The following is a 25482-nucleotide window of genomic DNA, read 5'->3' as shown; positions in this document are numbered from 1 at the left end:
TCTCCCTCCTATGATACACTGTTCCTCTCCCTTCTGATACCTCCCTTCCCTCTTCTGTCATCCCCTTTTCCTTTCTCCTCTGACATGGCATCCCCCCCCCCGCCCCCCGTCTTCTGACCTCTCACTCTCTAAACAGAACCTGGGAATCCTGCTTCTCAGTCTGCCAGGTGCTAGCATCCCAAACCCCTTGCCACTGTCCCCTATCTCCTGAGATTACCGAAGATCACAAGTGGGAGAAACAGGTGCTGGGACATGGCACACTAGAGTCAGCTGGAGGTACAGAGATGGGTGAAGATCTGCTTCCTGCCACAGCTCTGTCACTGCCTTGGCATCCTGTGACTCCTAATAGTCCCAAGAGCAGTCCCACCCTCCCTGGCTGGAGCCCATCTCTGGGAATCTGAGAGGATCTGGGGCTGGAAGGAGGAAATGGGGAGCCTGAAGTCCCCACCCAGAGCTCTGAGAACATCTCACATCTCTGGAGTCCTAGGTTAGGGGTGGGGGAAGGAACCCTAGCTCCAGGACACTTGTTGTGGGGGAGGGAGGATTGGAGAAAACTATAAGCAGAGGTCAAAGAAGAGGACAGCTGGGAGTTGGGAGCCTGTGTACTAGGTCCTTGGTGAAGCAGGGCTTCGGTGAGCAGTGACCCTTGGGACAGGGGAAGAGGCCCCTCATTGGCATTACTCACCAGAGACCTCACCTCTCTTTGGGGTGTGGCTGCCCCAATGGCTTGGCCTTTTCTTCTCACACAGCTCTGGTTACTGGTGTTGCTGGCCAGGTCTGAGACAAGAGCTCAGGGGAATTCAATCCTATCCCAACAAAAGGATCACAGATTTCAGCAGGTCAGGCAAGGCATCAGGGTTCCAAGAGGGGGCTGGGCAGGCTGGCAAGGCCAAAAAAGACTCTACCTTTCTCTGTGTTAGCATGGGGACTCTCAGGTGATCTGTCACTTACCCTTTGTATGACCTTAGGAAAGTCACTCAACTTCTCTGTACTGTATATCATTAAAAGCCCGTTTGAGAAACATGACTCCTCAAAGAGGAATTGAGGAGAGTTTAGTGAAGGAACTATTTACAGAGGAATCCGCAGGATTAAGGGAAACCATCAAAGGATGGTGCAGCACCTGGGGCTAGTAGTAATGAAGAGCCCTTGATACCTGGTGGCCCAAAGAGGTGAAGAGAGGGAGCCGTTTCTGGCACTTAGAATTGCAGCTGTAGGGAACAGCCTGCCAGTAGGAGCTGTGGCCTTCAGTAGAGAAATGCAGCTTTTCTCAGTCTGACCCAGCAGGGATGGAGCTTGGAAAGAAAAATTTCCATCTCACTCTTTCCATCCTCTGATCACCTACCAGCTCCTCTCATTGTCTGATACCTACCAGAAGCCAGAGTGCTGGGGAGCCTATCTTAGAATAACAAAGTACCGCAGATTGGATAATCTATAAAGAAATTTATTCTTCACAGTTCTGGAAGCTTAGAAGCCCAATACCAAGGTGCCAGCATCTGGCAAGGGCCTTCTTGCTGTATTACTCCACAGTGGAAGGCAAAAAGACATAGAGAGAGAGAGAGAGAGAGAGAGAGAGAGAGAGAGAATATTAAACTGTAGGCCTCAAGTTCTTTTATAAGCAGCATTAATCCATTCATGAGGGTGGCACCGTCATGGCCTAATCACTTCTCAAAGGTCCCACCTCTTCTGCCTTATTGCCATTGACTTGAGGTTTTGCTCTGATGCTCAGACTATAAGATTCGTGGGCTCAAGTGATTCTCCTGCCTCAGCCTCAATAGCCGGGACTACAGGTGTGCACCACCACATTGGCCTAGGTCCCACCTCTTAACCCTATTCCATTGAGGATTAAGTTTTCCACACATGAACTTTAGGGGGTATGTTCAAATTACAGAAAAGCTCATGATCTGGTCCATGTTCTCTGGAAGGAACAAATCAAGATGGAAGAGGCTTAGAGAGTGGAAATGATGGGTCAATGAGAAATACCCACACAACATGTATATCTATTTTTTCACCAATAATATAAACTAATAATAATATTACTCTACTAGTCTAATTTGCCTAGAAAACAGGCCTAGGCAGAGCCTGCATGCTTGAACTTTTTTTTTTAATATTTATTTTTTAGTTGTAGTTGGATACAATACCTTTATTTTGTTTACTTATTTTTATGTGGTGCTGAGAATCAAATCCAGGGCCTCACATGTGCTAGGTGAGTGTACTATCACTAAGCCACAACCTTAGCCCTTGAACTTTCTTTTTTTTTTTTTTTTTTTTGTGGTCTTGGGGATTGAACTCATGCCCTTGTGCTTACAAAGCAGGCACTCTATCAACTGAGCTAAATCCTCCACCCTGCATGCTTGAACTTTATTGAGAGGTACAATCCCAGGGCAGCAGCCAGAGTGAGGAAAATGGGAAGTGAGAAAGGAAGGAGGAAATAAAGACAGCAATTAACTGGATTCAATTGCTAATCTTTTGTGTGTGTGTATGTGAGAGAGAGAGAGATTGAACTCAGGGGCATTTAACCACAGAACCACATCTCCAGCCCCCTTTTTATTTTGGAAGAATATTAAACTGTAGGCCTCAAGTTCTTTCACAAGCAGATTTAATCCATTCATGAGAGTGGCACCCTCATGGCCTAATAACTTCTCAAAGGTCCCCCTTCTTTTGTCCTTATTGCTATTGAGTTGAGGTTTCACTCTGTTGCTCAAACTATCAGATTTGTGGGCTCAATTGATTCTCCTGCCACAGCTTCAGCAGCTGTGGGGATTGAACCCAGGGACGCTTAACCACCATACCACATCCCCAGCCCTTTTTCATATTTTAGAGGCGGAGTTTTGCTGAGTTGCCTAGGGCCTTGCTAACTTGCTAAGTCTCGATTTGAACTCATGATCCTTCTGCCTCAGCATCCTGAGGATTACAGGTGTGCAGGGGATTTAGCTCAGTTGGTAGAGTGCCTGCCTTGCATGCCTGTCTCAGTTGCTACTCTTGGTATCCTAGGATGGTCTACAGCAAATGGTGGTAACAGTTTCAGACTTGTCAACACTATTCAGGGGTTTCTACGTCTCCTTAGGCACTCAGTCAACTTGCTGCTTGTGTTAGTCAACTTTTTCATTGCTGTGACCAAAAAACCTGATAAGAACAGTGTAAAGAAGGAAAAGTTCATTTGAAACTCACTGTTTCAGAGGTCTCAGTCCATATATGACCTATTCCATTGCTCTGGGCCTGAAGTGAGGTAGCACATCATGAGGGCATGGCAGAATAAAGAAGCTCAGAGCATGGCACCAGGAAGCAGAGAGAGTTCCACTCACCAGGGACAATATATAACCCTCAAAGGCACTCCCCCAGTGACCTATATCCTCCAGCCACACTCTACCTGCCTTCAGTTACCATCCAGTTAAACCCTAGCAGGGGATTAATCCACAAATTGGGTTATAATGCTCATCTAATTGTTTCATTTGTGAACCTCGTTATATTGTCTCACATGTTAGCTTTTGGGGGACAACTCCTATATAAACCATAATACTGCTTCTGTGGGTATCTGTCCCCCCCCAAGGACATAGAAGTCATTCATAAAAAGAGGTAATGGGCAAACCAAGGTAGGAAAGAAAAGTGGGTGTGCTTGTTGCAAAACACACATTCCATGATTAGTCCTACCTTCAAACTGCTTGGCAACCTCAGCAACTTAGGTAGACCTTGTTTCAAAATTAAAAAAAATATATATAAAGGGATGGGGATGAGCTCAGTGGCAGTGTATCCCTGGGTTCAATCCCCAGCACTGCGAAACACAAACCAACCAACAAGAACAACAACAAAAACAAAAACACAAAGCAATGGATTTTGTTGGAAGGAGGAGAACGCTTCCCTCTGGGGAAATAAATTGGAATATCTCGGGTTTGCAAGTGTAGTTTGCAAAACCTGCCTTGATGATTCTGATAGTTCTACGACCTAAGATGCCATTGTTTGAGATTAACAGCTCTAAGCTTCCTAGGAGCCAGTGCGAAGAGGGAAACCCAAACTGGAGTCTCTCTCTTCCATATACAAAGACCGCAAATAAATTCCTCCTCTGTCATGGAGGGTACACTATTGTAAATGAACCCTTCCTCAATGGCATCATTATGGCAAAAGCCACAAAGAGTTTCATAGTACTGCTTAATATCAGCCAATGATACCATAATCAAGCCACAATAAATATAATAGATGTATGGGAAGCACCTTTGGGTAAAAGAATTAATATATATCAGTTCTCTGCTGCTCTGATTAGCTGCAGGGGACATTATAGATCAGCTAGCGTATGTGTTTCTGATGCTGATGTAACAAATTACCTAGTGGCTTAAAATAATGCAAATCTTGGGCTGGGGATGTGGCTCAAGCGGTAGCGTGCTCGCCTGGCATGCGTGCGGCCCAGGTTCGATCCTCAGCACCACATACCAACAAAGATGTTGTGTCCGCCGAGAACTAAAAAATAAATATTAAAAAAAATTATCTCTCTCTATCTCTCTCTCTCCTCTCTCACTCTCTCTAAAAAAAAATAATGCAAATCTATTATCTCACAATTTTGAGAATTAAAAGTCTGACACAGGGGCTGGGGTTGTAGCTCAGTGGTAGAGCACTTGCCTAGCATGTGTGAGGCACTGGGTTCTATTCTCAGCACCACATATATATATAAAAAGGTTCATTCACAACTAAAAAAAAGATTAACATTAAAAAAAGTCTGATAAGGGTCTCACTGGGCTAAAATCAAGGTGTTGACAGGGCTGTATTCCTTCCTGGAGGCCCTAGGGTACAGAATACGTTTTTGCCATTTCCAGCTTCTGAGGTTGATCTTATTCATTGGTTCCTGGTCCCATTTCTCCAACTTCTGAGCCATTAGCAAGCATTGTTTCTCCCTCACCCTTCTGATTCTGTTTTTTCTCCTCTTCCTCCTCCTCTTCCTCCTTTTTCTTCTTCTTTTGGTACCAGGGATTGAACCCAGGGATGCTTAACCACTGAGTGACATCACCAGTCCTTTTTATGTTTATTTTGAGTCAAGATCTCTCTGGTTGCTCAGGCCTCACTAAATTGCTGAGACTGGCTTTGAACTGGCGATCCTCCTGCCTCAGCCTCTGAGCTGCTGGGATTACAGGTGTGCACCATTGCATTTGGCTTTCTCTGACGATTCTTTTGTGTTTACACCTTTTTCTCTGCCTAAAACTAGGAAATAGTCTCTGATTTTAAGGATGCTGGGGCTAAAAACCTCTGGCAATTTGCCTTCTCCATGTAATCTCAAAGTCTCTTCTGTCTGTGCACTCCATGTAATCTCAAAGTCTCTTCACTCCACACAGTCTGTCTGGCAGAGCAGCTGGAATTCATGTCTTCCTAAGGCTCAGGCCTGGTAGTAGCACAGAGTCACTTCTGAAGCAGTCTTTTTGGTAAAGCAACTCACAACGCAGTTTAGATTCAATTAGAGGGGGAGGCTATAAAGGGCAGGAGTACTAGGAGGCATGATTCAGTTGGGGTCATCTATGGAGATGAGCTACTACTGACTGTAAAAGGTATGTCACAAAAAGAGGATACCTGGGCTGTGGGTGTGTCTCAATAGTATAAAGAGAGGATAACCAGACTGCCAATATGCATATAAAAATATCACCTGAGAAAATGCATCCCAAGCCTGTTTCATTTTTTTAGTTTGACACAGTGTCTTACTAAATTGCTGAGGCTGGCCTCAAAGTTGTGATCCTCTTGCCTCAACTTCCTGAATCACTGGGATTACAGGAGTATGCCACCATGCCTTGCAGAAAAGGCAAATTTAAACTACCACACACCTACTAGAATGGATAAAATTAAAAAGGCTAGGGATGGTGCTGTAGCTTGGAAGTAGAGCACTTGCCTAGCATGAGCAATCTCCAGCACTGCAAAAAGTGAATAAATAAGAAACAAATAAAAATACTGGGGGAAAGAAAAGCCTGACAGCATCAAATATCAGTAAGGACAGAAAGCAACTGAAATTCTCACACAATGCTAGGAGGTGGGGAGGGCTGTAAATTGGCAGAAGAGAGGCAATTTGGCAGAAGAGATTAGAACTAAACATATACATATATTATGACCAAAAAATCAGACTCCTAGCTGTAGACTCAAAAAAATTAGCACATCAAAAGAGATATGTGACAGGGTGCAATCACATGCCCATAATCCCAAGTACTTGGGAAGCTGAGGCAGAAGAATGGCAAGTTTGAGGCCAGCCTGGACAATATAGCAAGATCCTGTATCACAATTTTTTAAAAAAGACTGGGGATGTAGCTGAGTGGTAAAGTGCCCCTGGGATCAGGTCCCCAGTTATCACACACATAAAAGATATGTGCATAGCATAGTGTCATCGCTGCTTTATTTAGAAGAGCCAAAACCCAGAGTTTAAGTGTCCAGCAACAGGAAAATTGATAAATTGTGGTATATTTGAACAATGGAATAACGTAGCTGGGGATGTGATTCAGTGCCCCCAAGTTCAATCCCTGGTACCAAAATACAAAAAAATAAATTATAGCTGGGCATGGTAGCACACACCTGTAACCCCAGCAACAAGGGAGGACAAGGTGGGAGGACAATTTGAGCCCAGGAGTCTGTGGTGAGCCTTGGCAACATAGCAAGACCTAACACACACACACACACACACACACACACACACACAATTACTGATACATGCAACAACATGGATGAAAAAATCACAGAAGTTATGTTCAATGAATATGAATATTAAGTGTCATGCATTATGATTCTAATTACATGCAATTTAGGAATAAGCAAAACTAATCAATGGTGGTCAAAGTCACAGGAGGAAAAGTGACTAGAAGGAACATGGAGGAACTTTCTGTATCTTGTCTAGTTAGTAGTTAAGCACATAGATATGGCACAAAATTTCATTGAGCTGTACCCTTAAGATCAGTATACTCTATGCACAGTACAGTATAGCTATTCCACCTGAATAAGAAAAGACAAAATACACTTTGCAACTAAATTAATTCTAGGTCAGTTAAGGAAAACCCAAATGATTCAGTTCCAAAAATGTTTTCTTCTTTTCTGAAGAGTATATGACCCTGCCAAAAAATGTTGGTAAAGGGTAAGTCATTACGTCAGATAGCTCCGGGCATGTATGTTATGTAGTTTCTAAAAATTCAGCCAAAAGAATGAAGCTGTTTGGCATTTGGGAAAGCAAGCATGCTTAATCTAAATTGTTGGTATTGTATTTCCTGATAAAAGAGATAGTTTTTTTTTAATCTGGTAACATTACTTTTTCTGAATTGTCCTTTTCACTAAAAAGATTATCACTGACCTAGGGAAAAAAAAAAAAAAAGATTTTCTTAGCTAGGTGTGGTGACAAATGCCTGTAATTCCAGCAGCTCTGGAGGCTGAAGCAAGAGGATCACAGGTTCAAGGCCAGCCTGGGCGATTCAGTGAGACCCTGTCTCCCAGTGTAAAAAAATAAAATGGGGGTGGGAATATAGCTCAATGGTAAAGCATCCCTGGGTTTTTCAGTACTGCAGAAAAAGGGAAAGACAGAAAGGGGAATGTAGCTCAGTGATAAAAGTGCTTGCCTAGCATGTGCTAAGGCCCTGGGTTTAATCCACAGTGCTGCAAAAAAGAAGAAAGGAAGGAAGGAAGGAAGGAAGGAAGGAAGGAAGGAAGGAAGGAAGGAAGGAAAGAAGGGAGGGAAATTTAAAAAGATATTTTTTTCAGATAATCCTTAAAGATTTTTGTTTCCAGCCTGGGGTATAGCTCAGTGGTAGAGTGTACTGTTAACATGCTCTAGGCCCTGGTTTTGTTCCCTAATACTGAAAAAAAAAATGTCTTTCAGCGAAGTGATCAAATGGTGCTGAACAGAGGGAGTGGGAAACCATGTCAGGGGGCTAAGGGCAAAGGTGTATATGCTCAGCCAGGCTGCTGCAATCCCTTGTAAAAGGAGCATTCCCAGAAAATGGGAGTCACCCACTCTGGTCAGGGCTGTTGTGTGGTAGATCTTTTTGGCAGGGTCATATATCTCTTCAGAAAAGAAGCTGGGTATCTGCTGTATTGCATACAAGAATAGTTGCCATCATGGAAAGTCACATTTTAGTTTGTAAGATTGTTAAACATCTGGGTGTAGTGGCACATGCCTGTAATCCCAGCGATTTGGGAGGCCGAAGCAGGAGGATTGATTTCAAACCCAGCCTCAGCAATTTAGCAACTCAGTGAGAACCTTTCTCTCTCTCTTTCTCTGGGATGGGGATGTGGCTCAGTGGTTAAGCATCCCTGGGTTCAATCCCTGGTACAAACAAACAAACAAAAAACCAAAACTGTTAAACAGGTGTAACCTCTTCTAGATAAAATAGGGGATGCTTAGTTAAATATGAATCGGGAATGAGTAATTTTTATATAACTATGTTCCATGAAATAATTTGGACATGTGGTAACAATCATTTGTGTTTTCCAGGCTCAGTGGCACACACCTGTAATCCCAAAGATTTGGGAGGCTGAGGCTGGAGGATTGGCCAACGTGGGCAATTTAATGAGACCCTGTCTCAAAAAAAAAGAAAACAAGAAAGGCTGGAGATGTAGTTCAGTGGTAAAGTATCCCAGGTTCAATGCCCAATACTGAAAAAAACCTTATTTTTGTTTGTCTCAAATAGTTTTATTTACTAAATTTGGTCACTCTAATCCCTTTGCCATAACATTCAGCCTCTCTGATTTAGTAGAATGAGACTGTCTGGTGTGTTCCAAAATAACTTAGGCTGAGAGTTTAGCATGCACATGCTACTCCATGGGACAAGGCTCTGAATATTTGAGAGTCTTGATGGAAGTTGGGAAAATCCTGACTCCAACCTTTTTTTTAAATAATTACTTTTTAGTTGGACACAATACCTTTACTTTATTCATTTTTACCTGGTGCTGAGGATGGAACCCAGGGGCCTCTCACATGCTAGGCAAGCGCTGTACTGCTGAGCAATAACACTAGCCCCCTGACTCCGCTCTGGAGTGGTATGGTCAAAACATACCCTTGGAGCTCCCCCTCCTGGCAGGAAGAGTAACTGCGCATCCTTTTATTTTACTCTGCCAGATGGGCTCACCCCACTCACCCATCCCTACTGGTAGCGCTTGGTCTCCAGGAGCCAGACACGCACCAGGTCACCAATGGACTTTCCCCTAGTACATCCCCTAAACAGTTGCAACCTACTGGAGCCAGAAATTGCCTCAGGACTCATCAGTTTGATCTCAAAAATGAATTGCCCTACCACCAGAGCACCTCACTTTAAGTGAGATGTATTGTACATTGTATGGCATTTGGAGGGTGGTTCCTGACAGACAGAGGGAAGGATCTGGGTTGGAGTCTAAAGAGATGCTAGCTTACTGTTGGGAGAGAGACCCTCTGCCTCTGAAGAAAGAAGCTGCTCTGAAGAAAGAAGTTACAGAGTGCTCCTGAGTTCAATCCCTGGTACCAAAACCAAACAAAAACAAAAACAAAAACAAAATGAATGGGTCTGGTGCAGGCTTTGGGTGGTGAGCGGGGTCAGAAGAGAATGAGAGTGAGAAGCAACAAGGTTTATGGCTTTGACTTAGAGGCATAGAACAATTTCTGGATGTCTTTGGTAGACACGGGGCACAAGGCACTGTGGGCCCTGGTATTCATGCACTAGTAGATATTTCTCTTCTTGATTGTTTGTCTCAAATATTTTTGTTTGTCTCAAATATTTTTATTTGCTAAATAAATTTCTGAAATATATAGATATATGTTTTTTTTTTTGAGGTGCTGGATATGGAACTCAGTGCCTCATGTATGCTAGACAAGCACTCTACCACTAAGCTTTTTCAGTCCAGCTTTTCTCCTTCTCTTCCTCCTCCTCCTCTTCACCCTCTTCCTTCTCCTCTTCCTCCTCTTCTTCTCCTTTTTTTTTTTTTTTTGGTACCAGGGATTGAACTCAGGGGCACTTGGCCACTGACCCACATCCCCAGCCCTATTTTGTATTTTACGTAGAGACAGGGTCTCACTGAGTTGCTTAGCACCTCATTTTTGCTGAGGCTAGCTTTGAACTCTCTATCCTCCTGTCTCAGCCTCTGAGCTGCTGAGATTACAGATGTGCTCCACCACACCAGGCCAGACCCATTCGTTTTGTAGGGGAGCACCCTGCAACTTCTTTCTTCAGAACAGCTTCTTTCTTCTTGTTTTAGATGTTTAAAATTCAAACAAGAATGTGTACGAGGAGGGAAATTGTAGATAACAGAAAGCCATTTGGATTAGTTTAATCAAAAAACAGAGGGACAACCAGGTGTGGTGGTACACAACTGTAATCCCAGCAACTTGTGATGCTGTGAGGCAGGAGGATCAAAAATTTGAGGCCAGTTTCAGCAACTTAATGAGAACCTGTCTCAAAATAAAAATTAAAAGGGCTGGGGATGTAGCTCAGTGGTAAAGCCCCTCTGGGTTCAATTCCTGGTACCAAAAAACCCAAACAGAACAAAAAAGAGTACTAAAAACCAAAAAGAAAACAACAGATAGCTGGGCATGGTGGCATATGCCTCTAATCCCAGTGACTCCAGAGGCTGGGAGGATCTCAAGATTGAGGCCAGGGGGCTGGGGATGTGGCTCAGGCGGTAGCGCGCTCGCCTGGCATGCGTGCAGCCCGGGTTTGATCCTCAGCACCACATACAAACGAAGATGTTGTATCTGCCGAAAACTAAAAAATAAATATTAAAAAAATACAAATACTTAAAAAAAAAAAAAAAGATTGAGGCCAGCCTCAGCAACTGAGCAAGGCCTGTCTCATAATAAAAAATAAAAAGGGATGGGGGTGTAGCTCTGTGGCCCAAGTGTCCCTGGGTTCAATATCTGATAAAAACAAACAAACAAACAAACAAAAAATGAAACAATAACAGACATTATTATTAGGGAGGTACTGGGGATTTAACCCAGGGGTGCTTTACCACTGAGTCACTTCCCCAGGCCTTTTTATTTTTTATTTTGAGACAGGGTCTCACTAAATTCCTGAGTCTGGCCTTGAACTTGCAAAATCCTGCCTCAGACTCCTGAGTTCCTGGGATTACAGGAATATGCCACTGCACCTGGCAGCAAAGGGATACTATTATAAGGACATTGAGAGTTTCTTATTAAGTCTCAAGAGCTCCCAAGGAACTGAAGGAACTGGAGCTGCATGTGCTGGACTTCTAGACCTATTCTGTCCATTACAGTGGTCACTGGCCACATGTGGCTATTTAAATAAAATTAATTAAGTTAAACGGATTTTAAATTAACTAGAATTTTAAATGAACTAGAATTTAGTCACACTTATCACAATTCAAAAGCTCAGTAGTCACCATGGCTGGTGGTCACCACATTGGGTAACATAGTTAGAGAACATTCCTATTGTTTTAGCAGGTCCAGTTGGGCAGCATTGCTCTGGATTATTTGTCCAGCTTATGATAATCTTTTCTTCTATCTAATCCCCAGGAGTAGAGCCTTAGCTTCTGTCAAATCAAATTTAAAAATTGTTTGTCCCTTTCCCAGGTACAGTGGTGCATGCCTGGAATCCCAATGACTCAGGAAATTGAGGCAGGAGGATCACAAGTTTGAGGCCAGCCTCAGCAACTTAGTAAGACCCTGTCGTAAAATTAAAATAATAAAAAGGGCTTAGTATATAGCTCAGTGGTAAAGTGCCCCTGTTTTCAGTCTGTAGTACCAGAAAAAAAAATTGTTTGCCCCACTTAAAAGTCTTCTATGAGGGGCTAGGATTGTGGCTCAGAGGTAGAGTGCTCACCAAACATGTGTGAGGATCTGGGTTTGATCCTCAGCACCACATAAAAGTAAAAAATAAAGATATTGTGCCCACCTATAACTAAAAAATAAATATTTTAAAAAGTCTGTGGTTTCTCATATTATAATAGGGGTTCACTTGATGCTTTGACTATTTCCCTTGTGGGGGGATGTAGTCCCCCACAACTTTTTTCTCCCTGATCATCTTCCCCCTTCTTCTTTCCCCCTGATCTTCTCCTTTCTGATCTCTCCTCCCTAATTTCATTTTCTCTGAATCACCTCTATAAAAGCCCCCTATTCCTGCTGATGGGCAGAATCTCAGCTCTTGGGGCAAGAGTCCCCTGTGTTTCTCCTTTGCTAGTAAAGCAATAAACTTTTTTCCTTTTTTTTTTTTTTTTCAAAACTGTGTCCTCCTTATTGGATTGGTATTGGGACAAGGACTGAGCTTTTGGCAACAATATGATAAACCTAAATCCCTCAGTATGGTCTATATGCTCTGCACAAACAAGTTTCTGATTGCTTTTTTTCAATCTCATACTCTTGGCCACATTGAAAGACACAATCTCACCCTTCTGGCTGGTTCTTGGACCATGATAGCTGACACAAGTTGAGCCAGAGTCTTAGGAGGGTCTGCTGGTAACCTTGATTGGTCCTCCCCTGATGGATTGCTATTTGTTATAGTCCTCTACAGAGTGGCATCCATGTTGGATCTTAGCTTTAAAATTGAGTTTGCTCAATTTTAAATTTTGCTCCCTCCATAGTTGATCTTTCCTTATAAATGATCTTGAATGTTTTGCTATTTAAGTACCACTACCTTGGTTAGGTTAGTAGATAAACTAATCTAGGCCATGACTGGCCAACTTGCACAATCAGAGCCCCAATCAGTTGGTAGAGGAAACCATGTGGCTTCCTGGTTCTTATTTGCTAGGGACCATTCTGTAGATGGCTATATTTTAGCAGATTTGGTTACAGTTAGAGATCTTCAACTTAATTTTTACTCTGCTTTCAGATTGCTGTGTGATGTGAGGTGGATACTGAGAATTGAACCCAAGGCCTCCTGCTCTATCAGAGAGTGATTACATCCCCAGCTCTTTAAAACTTTGTTTTCAAATTTTTATTTTGAGGTAGGATTCCACTAAAGTTGCTGAGGTTGGTCTTGAACTTGCAATCCCTCTTACGTCAGGTTCCTGGGTAGCTGGAATTATAGGTGTGTGCCACCATGTGGGCTCTAGACTGATTTTTCTAATAGGTCATAGTGTTGTAGCTTTAATTCTAGTTTATGAGTTGGCTTTGTGTTTCTGGACCTCTGGCCAAGTCCAGACCACAGCTTGTTTTTGTAAACGAAGTTTTATTAGAACACAAACACTTCTGTTCATTTACATATGATCTATAGCTGCTTTTGTACTGCAAAGACAGAGTCCAATAGTTTCAACAAAGACCAATACAAATCCTTAAACAGCTGGGCATGGTGACACATGCCTGTAATCCCAGCAGCTGGGGAGGCCAAGGAAGGAGGATCAAAGTTTGAGGCCAGATTTGCAGGTAAATGGATGGAGTTGGAGAATATAATGCTAAGTGAGGTTAGCCAATCCCATAAAACCAAATGCCGAATTTTTCTTCTGATATAAGGAGGCTGATTTACAATACGGTTGGGAGCAGGAGCATAGGAGGATTAGATGAACTCTAGACAGGGGAGAGGGGTGGGAAGGAGCGGGCATGGGGGTAAAAAGGAGGGTGGAATGAGATGGGTTCAATCTTCAGTACCAAAAAAAAAAAAAAAAAAGGGCTGGGGATCAGTGGTAGAGTCGGTGCTTAGCATTATGAGGTTCAGGGTTTGATGCCTGGCACCAAAACAAACAAACAACACCCCCCCAAAAAAAAAAACCCAACCAAAAACCAAACAAACAAACAACAAAAAAAAAAAAAAAAAAAAAAAAAAAAGCTAATTTATTTGACAAAGGGAAGAAGAGATTTCACTGGGTCAGGTGAAGTAGCCCATGCCCATAATCACAGTAACTTGTGGCTGAGGCAGTAGAATCTTTTTTTTTTTTTGTAATGGAGATTTAATCCAAGGGTGCTTTACCACTGAATCACATCCCCAACCCTTTTTGTGTTTTGTTTTATTTTGAGACAGGGTCTCACTAAATTACTTAGAGCCTTGCTGAGTTGCAGAGGCTGATCTTGAACATTGCAATCCTCCTGTCAGCCTCCTAAACTGCTGGGATTATAGGTATGCACCACCACATCTGGCCAGGAGAATCTTTTGAGCCCAGGAGCTAGAGGTCAGCTTGGGCCATGTAGAAAAATTGTGTCTCAAAACAAAAAACAGAACAAAATAAAACAAAAATCAAAGAAAACAAAAATCTAAAACAAAGCCAGGCACTGTGGTACATACCTGTAATCTGAGGCTGAGGCAGGAGGATCCCAAATTCAAGGGCAGCCTGGTCAATTTAGAGAGACCCTATTTCAAAATAAAAAATCAAAAGGTTTGAGGATATAGCTTTGTGGTACAGCACTCCTGAGTTCAATCCCCAGTACAGGAAACAAAACAAAACACCTAAGAGACCATAAAAGTAAAAACTAAGAAGAGACTCACCAAAAAAATTTGCTGAGAGGGAGAAACTGAAACCCTGAGGGGGAGAGGCTTTATTGCTTGTTGTGTTCCAATAAAACTGGGGAGACAGGTTGGCAAGTAAACAGGTTGACTCAAAGCTGGTTTTGAGAAAGTTAAAGGAGAGCTTTATTCTTTATCAAATTTCCACCTTTGGGGACTCAGCAGCATGGAAAGCCATCCTAAGAGGAGAGGAGGCACAGTGGAAGAAGACGCAGATTTAGCTAGGGGAAATATGTCAGTCTTTAATTTCCTTGGCATCTGTTCTCAACAGGAGGAAGTTTTAATTCTCAGCAGGAGGAAATTCAAGAGCTATTTCAAAATCAAGGGAGTTTTGAGCATTAGGAAAGGGTTTTCATGATAATATGCTAATAATTAAGAATTAAAACTGGGGCTGGGGATGTGGCTCAAGCGGTAGCGCGCTCCCCTGGCATGGGTGCGGCCCAGGTTCGATCCTCAGCAGCACATACAAACAAAGATGTTGTGTCTGCCGAAAACTAAAATGTAAATAAAATATTAAAAAAAAAAAAAAAAGAATTAAAACTGAACACTTTAGCTGGGCCCGGTGGCCTATGCCTATAATCCCAGTGGCTCGGAGGCCAAAGCAGGAAGATCATGAGTTCAAAGCCAGCCTCAGCAATTTAGCAAGGCCCTAAGCAACTTAGTGAGACCATGTCTCTTAACAAAAAATATAAAACTGGCTGGGGATGAAGCTCAGTGGTTAAGCCCCCCTGCATTTGATCTTCAGTACAAAAGGAAAAAAAAATTGAACACTTTGTACAGAATGAATTCAGAGATCTGACTCGATTGGTTAAAAAAAATCCCAAAGATACTGGCTGGGAAGGAGTCTTCAGTTAGGTCTGCTGAGAGTCTGACATTCAGAGATCACTTAAAGTCCATATTTGTTCACTGGCTTCAGCTGGCTGGCATCAGTTGTGATTAAATAAAATTTTCTTTCTTTCTTTTTTTTTTTTTTTTTTTGTGTGTGTGTGGTGCTGGGGATCAAACCCAGGGCCTTGTGTGTGGATGGCAAGCACTCTACCAACTGAGCTATATCCCCAGCCTTTGTTTATTTTCAATTTTCTGTTTGACATCTCCTTGGCAAGTCACATCTTAAATGGAAATCTTTTCCTTACCTATTATTTTTATATTCTATTTGTGATTGGTATTATGAAAACAGACCAAGGTTATAACAAACTTGGCTCTCCTTTCTTTTCTTTATTTTTTTTTTTTTTGCACTGGAGATTGAACCCAGGGGCACTTTACCACTGAGAAAAAACCAGCCTCAACAACTTAGTGAGGCCCTAAGAAACTCAATGAGAACCTGTCTCTAGATATCTCTGGGCTGGGGATATAGCTAAGTGGTTGTGTACATGCTTAAAACCCTGAGGCCGGAGTTCAATCCCCAGTACCAAACAAGTAAATAAACTCTTCCAGGAGAAAGGATCATTGTCACCTGCCTGCTTCTTCCTGTCTGGAATGCAGTTGTGTGACATGTGATCTTTGGAGTTACATCAAATATCTAGTTCAGTTAGGTGGCAAGCTCAAGGATGAACCACACCTCCTTCCTATTGTTGAGCTTCTGCATTATCCATGGAACCTCCAGATTTCTAATTGGAGACAAATAACTCTTTTTTTTTTTTTTTTGAATTGGAGATTGAACCCAGGGATGCTTAACCACTGAGTCACATCCCCAGCCCCCTGTAAAAAATTTATCTAGAGAAGGGTCTCATTGAGTTTCTTAAGGCCTCACTAAGTTGCTGAGACTGGCTTTAACTCGAGATCCTCCTGCCTCAGACTCCTGAGCCACTGGGATTATAGGAGTGTGCCATCGTACCTGGCTACAAATAACTTTTTATTGTGTAAGCCTTAAGCACATGTTATATGTTGCGTGAGAATTCTGTTGTATATAGCTAAATATCATAATTTACACAAATAGCTGTATTGTTTTGGGTCGATTTGATAAAATATTAGAATTTATATTATAAACAAATAGAATTTATATTATATCTCACTACATATTTATGTATAATTTTTTTTATATTTATTTTTTAGTTTTCGGCAGACATAACATCTTTGTTGGTATGTGGTGCTGAGGATTGAACCCGGGCCGCACGCATGCCAGGCGAGCGCGCTACCGCTTGAGCCACATCCCCAGCCCTTATGTATAATTTGTAAAAGCTTCTTTTGGTAGTCTTATTATACTTGTAAAAATATATATACATTTTTATATATAAACATGTGTATATATGTATGTATTTATGTATCTATTAGGACTCTACACCAAGTATTTCTCCCCAAGTATTCTACATCAAGTTTTCACCCCTTCTGGACTCATGGCAGGATGGTACTTCCTGCCCCCTTGTGGTTGGTGACAGCCATGTGACTAGTTCTGGCCATAGAGCTATGACTGGGAATGACATGTCCCCCATAGATTTGGTTTATAACACATCTTATCACACAAAAGTTCATGTACAAATTACAGTGCTTTCTTGAGATTTGTATCTTGTTAGGGGAGCATCCCTGCTCATCCCATTTTGAGCTTAGATATTCTCATATAATTTATAGAGCAGATGGCAGGTGCATTTCCTGAAGCAGGGTAGAAGTTCTGCTTTGCCATTCTGTTCTTGTTCCTTTTCCCCCTCTCTGATTTTCACAGGTCAAGCAATCAGAAAAAAAAGATTCTGCAGCATTCATGTCCCAGCAGGGTTCCAGCCAGCATATCAGTCATTTATGGACATAGGTCTTCAGCATCAACTGGAACCCCTGCTGTAGAAACCTATTTTTTTCCATCATCCCACTTATGAAATCATAGAATCTCTCTGTGACAGGAAGCTTCTTTCTCTACATTGAGGGGGAACAATTTATATCATTGTATTTTATTTTACCATTTCTATGTAAAAATTCTCTGGGTTTCATCCAGAATGACAACCGAACATGGTATGTCTTTAAGCCTGTACCCATTTGCTCTTTGGTTTCCTTTTGTAAGACAGAGTGGTTTTCTAGAGACTGAGATTAAAAATTGAAAATCTTATTCCTCAGAAATGTCTGAAGCTAAAAAAAAAAAAAAAGAAAGAAAAACAAACAGAAACAAAGCTGAGTGTGATGGTGCACACCTGTACTCCCAGTGACTCAGGAGGCTGAGGCAGGAGGATTGCAAGTTAGAGGCCAGCCTCAGCAATTCAAAGAAACTCTAAAAATAAAAAATATAAAGTTCTGGGGATATAACTCAGTGATTAAGCACCCCTGGGGTCAATCTCCAGTATCCAAAACAAAATCAAAACCAAAACAGAATCAAAAAATAAACAAGCAAAAAAGGATATATTAGAGGCTAAAGTTAAAAAAAACCCTGAATTATAGAGAATTATTAGGTAAAGCAGGTTCTTCACATCTTTTTGCTTTTGGAAATAATTAAATAGCTGAGACCCAAGACAGAGCAAAATTTCCCTAGATCCTGAAGTTTCTCTGATATATTCTAATTACTCTGTGATCCTTTGGAATATTTAAATGATAAATATGGATCTCAGATAAAACCATTGAGAAGAGTTATAGAAATGAGTTCAAGAGCTGGGCCCAGTGGCACATACCTGTAATCCCAGTGATTCTGGAGGTTGAGGCAGGAGGAATGCAAGTTCAAAGCCAGCCTCAGCAATTTAGCAAGACCCTGTCTCAAAAAAGTAAAAAAGGCTGGGGATGTGGCTTAGTGTGCTCCTGGGTTCAATCCTAGATTAAAAAAAAAAAAAAGAAAAGAAAAAGAGAAAAGTTAAAGAAATGTCGTCAAGATTACACAGGACAGACAGGACAGGTCTCTCAGGTCTCAGTGATAGAGCACTTGCTCAGCATGTATGAGGCCTTGGGTTCCATCCCCAGCACTAGAGTTTATTTGAATCATTTCAGTATCAACATGACTTCTTGTCATAGACCCCAAACAGGAAGTCTTGAACTACAAAAACTTTTAGTGAGGGTGAGCTAAATTTGCTACATTTAGAAATATTTTGATATGATTATCAGAACATTTCCACACAATTTTGGGACTGGCCCATACACATGGTTTTGTCTATCACTGACTACAGGAAAACTAGCAGGTTACAATTTTCGTATGCAGAGCCACATCATTTTCCCCTGTGGACTAAAACAAACATGACTCTATCTCCATTTTACACTCTATTGGTCAGGTTTTTAGTTGATGTGGTAGATGTTTCTTTTTCCACCACAGAGAGGAAAAAAATCATCTAAAAACCACTGAAGCTAAATTTACCAATAAAAAATCTTTTCATTTCTTTTTTTTTTTTTTTTTTTTTTTTTTTTTTTTTTTTTTTTTTTTTTAAAGAGAGAGTGAGAGAGAGGGGGACAGAGAGAGAGAGAGAATTTTAACATTTATTTATTCTTAGTTCTTGGCGGACACAACATCTTTGTTGGTATGTGGTGCTGCTGAGGATCGAACCCGGGCCGCACGCATGCTAGGCGAGCGCGCTACCGCTTGAGCCACATCCCCAGCCCCAAAATCTTTTCATTTCAATAAGCATGATTAGGTAAGAAAACTCCTGAAATGAGAAGCAAATCCTTCAGTTTTATTATGTCACAGTTTCCCAGTCTTTTTCTTTCCTAAGGCAAATCTTCCAAAATTATTTCATATGAAGCTTTCGCTAAAGAAAGGAAACAGTTGTTAATTTCTCTTTTTTTAATCACCTAAAAGCTTTAGGATAGAATTCTTAACACTCACACACACAAACTTTTTTGTTGCCATTCTTTCCCTGCGTGCAGCCTGGCCAGGTCATCTTGGTGATATACCAGACTTTGAAGATTTAGTGTTTAAGCAAAGCAAAACAAAATAAATTTAAGCCAGTCATAGAGGTTCACACTTATAATCTCTGTGACTCTGGAGACTGACCCAGGAACACCTCGAGGTCAAGGCTAGCCTGTGCAACATAGGAAGTACTCAGTGATTCATTTTATATTTCAAAAAATGTGGTATTGGGAATTGAACCAAGGGGCCCTCTACTTCTGAACCCCATCCCTTATTTGTTTTTCTTTTAATTTTGTGAGAGTCTCACTAAATTGCCTAGGATGGCCTCAAACCTGCAATCCTACCCTCCTGAGTAGATGGGATTCAAGTGTGTGCCACCATGCCCTACTCATGCACATCCACAGAAAATTAATTTAAAAAATAACTTTGTGGGGGCGCTGGGGTTGTGGCTCATTAGTAGAGCGCTCGCCTCACAAGTGCGAGGCCCTGGGTTCGATCCTCAGCACCACATATAAAATAAATAAAATAAAGATAAAAAAATAACTGTGGGTAAATGGCAGAAAGATCAATATCAGGAAGGAAACAGCAGTGGGTAGAGGGAAGGGGAAGGAGAGGTACTGGGGTATGAATTAGAGCAAGATATATTCTGTGCTTGTATAATTATGTCAAAATGGATTATACTATCATGTATAACTAAAAAGAACCAATAAAGAAAATATTGGTTTGAGGGATCAGTTGGTAGAGTGCTAGCCTTGCATGCATATAAGCCCTGGGTTCAATCCCCAGCACCACCACACACCCACACCCACACACACACACACACACAAAAAAAAAAGTGTAATTTTCATTTTGCTTGCCCCCCACGAGAAAGGAGAACTCTCTCCTTGGTAGTTTCACATGAATCTGTCAAATTTGCAAATGAATCTGAAAATAAAGTGTGTGTATGTATATAAATATATACTTGTCATGTTTGTGTTGAAACATCTACTTGCAGAGTCAAGCATCTGACAAGTTTCTTCAGATTCATTTGCATGTGTCAGGAAGCCCCTGAACTTGGTGCCCTTTCTCAGCCTTTCTTCCTTCTCTCACTTTCTTTTCTATTTTGAATTTAGGGGCACTTTACCACGGAGATACACCCTCAGTTCTTTTTTTTTTTTAATTTTGAGACAATGACTCCCTAAGTTGTTAGGGTCTCACTAAATTGTGATTGTCCTGTTTCAGCCTGTGGAGTTGCTGGGGTTACAGGTGTGCACCATGGTACCCAGCTTCTTCAGAGCTAGAGACCTTAAAAAAGGCAAAAATGTTGGAAACACCCACAGAGTCTTTCCCTTACATTTTTATAAATCAGGTACTGGTGTTTTGGGGATGTCCAGTTTGTCCCTGAGACCTCTAACCTGTTTGGAAGTTGTTTTTTTTTTTAATATTTATTTTTTCATTTTCGGCAGACACAACATCTTTGTTTGTATGTGGTGCTGAGGATCGAACCCGGGCCGCACCCATGCCAGGCGAGCACGCTACCGCTTGAGCCACATCCCCAGCCCCTGTTTGGAAGTTTACCTGTCACAAGAATGGGACAATTTCTCACCTTCACCATGACCACCAAACTCCTTGCTCAGCACTCTTTTTCCTGTTTCCTGGCCCTGCCTCCAGGGAGGCTTTCTGTGGCTCTAGCTCAGATGCAATGAACTGTGTTGCCCTTTTCTAACTGGTTTGAGCAGGTCTTTTCATAGCGCAGGCCAATTATCTGCCTGGCATTTACTTTCCCAGTTGTGTTTACCATGACAACCTTTGCAAGACACACAAGACCTGAGTGGGCCTCAAGCAGGCAGGAAAACTTCCTGTCCTGGGCCTGCCCAAGGAAATAATAAAGCAATTATTTCTTGCTTGAAGCTGTACATCTCGAAGGAAGAATGAGAGAGCAAAGGATGTTTATTCATACCTACTATATTCTAGGCCCAGATAAGAGTGATTTACAGATGGAAATAATCATTGATATTCACAGCAGAACCACCATGCTTCCTTTAACTCTTCTTTTGAGTGATATAAAATAGCACAGTTGTTGTAAAGCACAGGGCCTCTGAGGGGCTACTCAGGGCTGAATGAAATCCAGCCCCTGCCTCTTTTCCAAGCCTAGGACTCTGCAAGAGCTGAGTCTGCCTTGAAGAAGGGATGTCTTTGATATGCTGCAGGCTAGAAGGGGTCTGGGTCTGGCCCAAATCCTGTACTCTCACCATTCTTCCACATTCTTCCTCTGGTCAGTGAAGGATCCTGAGAAGAGGGACATTACCTGTTCTTCCTGCCCTTCTACAAGGACCAGATAAATAACTGGTCACAATGGGCTCTCTGTCAAACTTGTCCCTCTCCCCCCTCCTTTGGTAGTAGGGATTGAACCTAGGGGTGCTCTACCACTGAACTACATTTGCAGCCTTTTTTTTTTTTTTTTTTTGGAGAGAGAGAGAGAGAGAGAGAGAGAGAGAGAGAGAATTTTAATATTTACTTATTTATGTTTTTAGTTTTCGGCAGACACAACATCTTTGTTTGTATGGGGTGCTGAGGATTGAACCCATGCCAGGTGAGCGCGCTACTGCTTGAGCCACATCCCCAGCCCTGCAACCTTTTTCTAAATTTTTAAAATAAAAATAATTTGAGACAAGGTTTTGTTAAGTTGCTTAGGGCCTTGGTAAGTTATTGAGGCTAACCTCGACTTGTGATCCTCCTGCCTCAGGCTCCTGAGTTGCTGGGATTACAGATGTGTACTTGCCTCTGTTGATACCATTCTTGGTATGAACATAAATGTTGAGAAATGCTCATCTACCTTGTAAACTCACAGTTGAAATGTCAACTCAGGGAAAAACGGGCCCATCTCACTCTACTTACTGCAAAATGAATTACCCCTTCTCTGTGGTCTCACCCTGTAATATCCTGTTATTGCCTGCCATGACTTTGTTAAGGTTGATTTCCTTTTTGAATTAGTAAAGATACCTTATGCATAAATAAATATGTTAGCAACTCTCCTCCCCCTTTAAAAAAAAACCCCAAAAGAGTCAAGTGAAGTGGTGCATGCCTGTAATCCCAGTTACTGGGGAGACTGAGGTAGAAGGACTACAAGTTTGAGGCCAGCCTAGGTAATTTAGTGAGATGCTGTCTCAAAAAAGGGCTGGGAATATAGTTCAGTGATAAAGTGCTCCTTGGTTCAATCCTTAATACCAAAGTCAAACCTAAAGTAGTATCATACCTTGTTCAGCACCTTGTTCCCCTTCTTCCCATTATAGAGCTTGGGTGGTATTCCTAGTTATGTGCTTTGATCTACTTATTTTATTTTTAAAAATCTCATGGTAAACTGGGTGCAGTGGTACACACCTATAATCTAGCAGCTTTGGAGGCCAAGGCAGGAGGATCACAGGTTCAAAGCTAGCCTAAGCAAATTAGTAAGCCCCTGAGCAATTTATCAAGACCCTGTCTCTAAATAAAATATAAATGGGCTGGGGATGTGGTTCAGTGGTTAAGTGTCCTGGGTACAATCTCTAGTACCCCCCCCCAAAATATATATATATATATCTCCAATGGGAAAGCTATTGTTACAGTGGTTCTCAACCTGGGGTGATTTTGCTCTGACCCAGAGACATTTGGCGATGCCTAGAAGCAATTTTGGTCATCATGCCTAGGAATAGGTTTTTTTTTTTTTTTTTTTTTTTAACCCCAGTGCTGGGCATGAACTGGAGCCGTTGTGTAAGTTGAATAAGCACTCTACTTCTGAGCTACACCTTCATCTTCCCCTATACTGCAACCCCCACCAGGGATTGAACCTGGGGTGCTTAACTACTGAGTCACATTCCTAGCCCTTTTAAAATTTTATTTAGTAATAGGGTCTCACTAAGTTGCCTAGAGCCCCCATAAATTGCTGAGGCTGGCTTTGAACTGGTGATCAACCCACCTCAGCTTCAGGAGTGGATGGAATTTCAGGTGTAGACATCCTCCCACCCCACCCCTGCCTTTTTGAGATAGGGTTTAGGGTCTAGCTTAGTTGCCCAGAATGGCCTGAGAATTTGTACTTCTCCTGCCTCAGCCTCCTGAGTAGCTCACGTACACTACCTCAACTGGTTACTTACCATCTCTCTTTAGTGTTCCGCAATTGTCCACCTGATTAATGGACTTATTCCCCTGGAGGGATTTTCAAAATCTTTTATTCCATATTCCAGGCAATTACATTTGACGTCAGCACACTTTGTTGGTTATGTACCTTCCTCACATCTTACTCCCTGGCTATAAGGGTTGGTATGTACTAGTCAGTGCTCAAAGTGATGTTTGATGAAGTGTGATGGTTAGGAATAAGAATAGGAAGTATGTTAAGCCACCTGGGTTGGGAAACAATTTCTGTTTTTTTTGGTACCAGGGGATTGAACCCGGGGCAATTTACCCTGAGCTACATCCCCAGACCTTTTTATTTTTTATTTTGAGACAAGGTCTCACCAAGTTGCTTAGAGCCTCCCTAAATTGCTTAGGCTGGCTTTGAACTTGTGATTCTCCTGCCTCGGTCTACCAAGCTGCTGGGATTACAGGAATGAGTCACTCTGTTGCCTTGGGCACAGTTTTGGATCTTTCTTTGCCTAGTTCGTCATCTGTAAAATGTACTATATCAACATTTTATTGTGAAAAATAAAATTAAACAAGTTATATACTCAGGGCTGGGGGTGTTGCTCAGTGGTAGAGCATTTGCCAAAAATACATGGGTCCCTGGAAAAGAAGAAAATAAAACAAAAACAAAAACAAGTTATACTCCAAACACTCAGAGGTGCCTGCCACTTAGTTAATCTTATCAACATGTGAGCTATTATATAGTCTATAAAAATATATATTGCCAGGCTTTATGATTCATGCCTGTAATCCCAGTGACTTGGGAGTCTGAAGCAAGAGGATTGTAAGTTGAGGCTAGCCTCAGCAATTTAGTAAGACCATGCCTCAAAACAAAAAATAAAAAGAACTGGGGATGTAGATTAGTGGTAAAGCACCTCTGGGTTCAATCCCTGTACCAAAAGTTAATACAAATTAAAAAATATTATAATAATGTGTTATTAAATTCTAACTTTGTTATTGTCAGTTTCATCTATTTTGAACACTGATGCAACCCCAGTGCCCTGAACTGTGCGTGGAACATAGTAGGTACTTGGTAAATATTTGTTGACTTCATGAATAAGAGCTTTTCTATTGCACAAGTTGGAAGTTAATTTGAATTTCATATTTTGTCCTTGTTTTCACAGGAAGCACACAGGGTTTCAAGCATTCTAAGGCCTCCATGTAACCAACAAAAGGAGTGTCTTGCTGTTACACAAACCTGGATTTCAATCAGGAGTTGCTTTAGTCAGTTTTTTTTTAAATTATTTTTTTAGTTGTAGGTGGACACAATACCTTTATTTTATTTGTTCATTTTTTTTATGTGGTGCTGGGGATGAACCCAGTGCCTCATGCATGCTAGGCAAACAGTCTGCCACTGAGCCACAACCCCAGCCCCTTTAGTCAGCTTTTAAAATGCTGTGACCAAAAGATCTGACAAGAACAATTTTAAGTTGTAAAAGTTTATTTTGGGGCTCACAGTTCCAGAGGTCTCAGTTCATAGACAGCCGACTTCATCCTTAAAGATGAGGCATAACATCAAAACAGAAGTTTGTGGTGGAGGAAAACAGCAGGGAACAAGGGACAACAGGGCTCCACTCAACAAGGGCAAAACCTGTACCCCAAAGGTGTGCCTCCAGGGTACTTTTCAGCCACACCCTACTTGCCTAGATACCACCCAGTTAATCCCTATCAAAGATTAATGCACTGATTAGGTTAAAAGTCTCATAACCCAATCATTTCATCTCCAAACTTAATTGCATTGTCGCACACATAGCTTTTGGGGGACATTTCACACCTGAACCGGTACCTTAAGTCCTGACCCTTAGCTGCACTATAATCACAGATTGTTCTTGGTCTTATCTATAAAATGGAAATCTTTTTTACTTTAACAAGATTGTGATGGGAAAGACATCAATGGTACATTTTGAAACCATTGATTAAGCCTTATACAGATTCCTGGGATCTGCACACTGGCTCCTTGGTAGTGCTTCAGAAAAATAAAAAGTAGATCCTTCCAGTAAAAGGCTGGGGACCCCAAATCTAACGTCAATGGTTCTTGAAGCGGAAGGAGGGCCTGCTGGGCTTTCCCTATGGACGGCTAAGTGGAAAGGGTCTTGCTTAAAAATCTAAAACCCAGGAAACCAGGCTAACGTCCATGCTTTCTTTCAGGTCAAACGTCACAATCTACAAATCCTGGTAAAGACTAAAGAAAAGGCTCCTGAAACCGTTTTGTGAAAAAGCAGGCACACGGAGAGAGGGTGGGTA

At 41.7% G+C, this 25482-nt stretch overlaps 1 long non-coding RNA gene across 1 annotated transcript; it reads right to left on the bottom strand.

Annotated features, from left to right (window-relative positions):
• Positions 1 to 124: 124 nt before the first annotated feature.
• LOC144367492 (uncharacterized) lies at positions 125 to 20852 on the bottom strand. Its single transcript, XR_013426926.1, has 4 exons — positions 20690 to 20852; positions 17945 to 18080; positions 14142 to 14207; positions 125 to 806 (listed from the first exon to the last, which is right to left on the bottom strand). It is a non-coding gene; the product is annotated as an uncharacterized LOC144367492 (long non-coding RNA).
• Between the last annotated feature and the right edge of the window lie 4630 nt (positions 20853 to 25482).

This window comes from Ictidomys tridecemlineatus, chromosome 10, assembly GCF_052094955.1.
Source record: "Ictidomys tridecemlineatus isolate mIctTri1 chromosome 10, mIctTri1.hap1, whole genome shotgun sequence".
Taxonomy (NCBI): Eukaryota; Metazoa; Chordata; class Mammalia; order Rodentia; family Sciuridae; genus Ictidomys; species Ictidomys tridecemlineatus.
The sequence above is the reverse complement of the archived record's forward strand: the minus strand, read 5'-3'. Positions and strand labels throughout refer to the sequence as shown.